The sequence below is a fragment of the Rutidosis leptorrhynchoides genome, chromosome 4 (genome assembly GCF_046630445.1).
Source record: "Rutidosis leptorrhynchoides isolate AG116_Rl617_1_P2 chromosome 4, CSIRO_AGI_Rlap_v1, whole genome shotgun sequence".
In the NCBI taxonomy this organism is placed as follows: Eukaryota; Viridiplantae; Streptophyta; class Magnoliopsida; order Asterales; family Asteraceae; genus Rutidosis; species Rutidosis leptorrhynchoides.
Window position 1 is genome coordinate 440,373,663 of NC_092336.1, and position 3,274 is coordinate 440,376,936.

Consider the following 3,274-nt stretch of genomic DNA (forward strand, 5'->3'; position numbering starts at 1 on the left):
GGACGGTCAAACGTTGTGTAAAAATCTTTTCAAAAACACAAGTCTCAACAATTTGGATTGCTTATCATGTTGGTATGGTTTAATTTATGTAAATATTAATCTCATAAGTATAATTTGGTCGAAAAATTCCGGGTCATTACAGTACCTACCCGTTAAAGAAATTTCGTCCCCGAAATTTGATAGAGGTTGCTATGGATAACAATAAGAAGGTTTTCATGACAAATATAAGGTGATGATGGAGTTTTATCATCATTGAGCAATGTAGATAAAACGATTCGATTATGCGAAGAATACAAATGAGACTATCGTAAAAGAGTGAGATGAGTAAAATATATTCGTCTTAACCGATGACGTAGTTATGATTGATTCCCGGGATTTAAGGGATTCAAAGAGAATCTTACGTAATAAGATTTGGTTCTTTGGTGATTAAAGAAATCAGGATCTTCTTTGATTATATGCAATAATCTGTTTCGATTGCTCTGTCGGATATTTCACTATAAATTCACCCCTTCGTTTCCTTATTTTCCACGACTCACACCTTCTATTCTTTCTCCCTTGATTCTTACTTTAAAGCATTCATCAATATGCTCCATCCGGTCCTGATTCTTGATATACTCCTAACTTTTATATCTGTCATTCTTCTTTTTCATCTACCACCAGAAGAATCTATTTACTTCTACTATACTCTTGTGTTTATAGTGTTTCTAATTCTCCCGTGTCTCTATATTGCTATCTGCATCGATATACACGGTTCGTAATTTCGGGGTTATTATCGGAGTTTATATTCTTCATTATTTTTCGGAGCTTCATGCTTTCGTTTTCTCTTCCCGACTTCAAGTCAAGCGAGTAATGGTCCGGAATTCGTAGATATGAAATTCAGAATGAAAATAGCTAATGCTCTAAGAAGAAAATGGTAATAGAACGATTTTGATTTGTTAAATTACCAGAATACCCTGGAGAAGACCGAGTCATCTAGAAAAATATTCTCTTGATATGTTTAGAGATTAGATAGAATGTAAGAGTCGTGTAAATGGCACATGATGACGGTACTGTGAATCATCATGTTTCATTAGAAACTCAGCATGACTTACTGTAATATAATGACGTTGATCAAGTGTCATTATATTATACTAATCCATGCTTCAGTTCCCAACACTACTTCAAAACATTCATATTTTAAACTCGAAGGTTTCAGAATTTAGAAACTAACACAGTTTCTTTTATGTTGCAGATATTACGGAGAGATAAATGATCTCAGATAAGAATAGTTGTGAAAATATCGCCAGAAATATGGAGGATATTTATAATAGAACATACGAGAATATCTTAGAATTTCTAATATCAATGGATGATGAAGAAGATTTGTCTGTGAAGGTTTAGAATGAGAAATAAGATTTTTGCTAACGATTTCAGCAGGCACAGAATCATTTGGATTCTTTGAAGGCAAACTTATTCTTTGTGATTTGTCCACGACTTTCTTCATAGTTTCGCATAATCCGCTTTTCGGTACTAAATTTTCTATCGAGCGTTCCTAACACTCCTTTCTTTATCATCAAACTTTTGGCCATTAAGATCATCTACAACATGCTGATTCGTCAGCATTTTCAAAGTTAACTGATCTGAGTCATCGGTTATCAAACCGAGGTAGTTTCAGGAGAATTATGTTTTTTTTTAGAATGATTAATCGCTGATGGTAATATTGTGGAATATAAAAGGTTCCCCAGTAACAATAAAGAGTACGCATATATATCGCGGTTATAATAAAGTTGTTTTGGATGAAAAGTCGGAGTTGACTTGCTGGAGCTGTGACAAAATTAGCTACTTTGGAAAGGGATTGCAAAACGATCTTCGGTAATAACAATGTCAAAGGAACTAGAACAGATACGTGTCAAACGTTTACTCAGTTTCCGAGGGTTTTTCAGGTGCATAACTATATGCATCAATCTTTTCTTCCGTAGATGAAGTGCGGTTGGTTTATACTCTCGATTGAGGTGTTTTTAAGAATCATGATAGATTTGAACGCTGATTGTAATCGTCGAGATACAATGAGGTTTAAGATGAAATCAAGTGGCAATCATGAAGAAATGTTTAGTTTCATATGTTATAATCAATATTTTAATTCATTTTAATTGTCCAATGTCATTAGTCCACAATCGATAGTCCACAGTAACAGTCCAATAATTCATATATAGTTTAATATATAATATACGAATTAATTAATACGTGTCGTGACCCGTATACGTCTCAGACTCGATCACAACTCAAACTATATATATTATTTTAGAATCAACCTCAACCTTGTATAGAGAACTCGATCATTACTGCATATAGAGTGTCTATGGTGATTCCAAATAATATATATAGATGCGTCGATATGATATGATAAAATATTGTATACGTGTCCCGATATTTAAAGTGCGTAAAATAATTACAAAAATTAAATGACGATAAATAAAAGTGCGATGATTAAATTGCGATAAATAAACTGCTATAAATAAAATGTAATCAGTTAGCTAGGAACAGTTAGCTGGAACAGTTAGCGTGGATTCTTAACAAAAATTTTCATAGTTAATTTGTTTGTTTCTAACAGATTTTATTTTGTCATATGTTTTCTTCTTATGCCACTTGTTGGATTCTGGAAAGTCAAAATCCAAATATAAAATTGAATGAAAATGGTTATTCTGCGGTGAACGGATACGTATATTGGTGGTTGTAAGTAGGATAGTAAATGACTGTTGAATCAGCTTCGACGAATGTACAATGTAACTTATTAAGATGAAATCTAATTATTCCTCGGGTATTACCTACCCGTTAAAAAAAAAATTTCACCATTATTATTTTGTACAAAAGAACTTTTAATTACAATCTTTATGAAAACATATATACATATATATTTTCTTCAGATGAAATCATGAATTTAATGAGTTAATATGATATTAATCTCATTTGCTTTTCGGTTTGAGCTAGAATAAGAAATCTCTAAAACTTTTTGAAACCACATATTCTTCGTAGAATATCAATGAAATTATGGATCAATACTTCATCATTCATTATTGTTGGTGAACGTACAAAAGGTGATGAACGTCTTGCTCGGTGCATTCACTGAATATCCTATTAGTTTTAAAAAAGAAAGAAAAATTATAATAAGTTATCCAATCAATAGACTTTTCTGATTTTGCCCACGTTTCGAATAGCCAAAAGATGCAGCAGAGGGGCAGGATTCGTTTGGTCTCAATATAATTGAGGACTGTTTGGCTCCAATAACCCGGTCCAC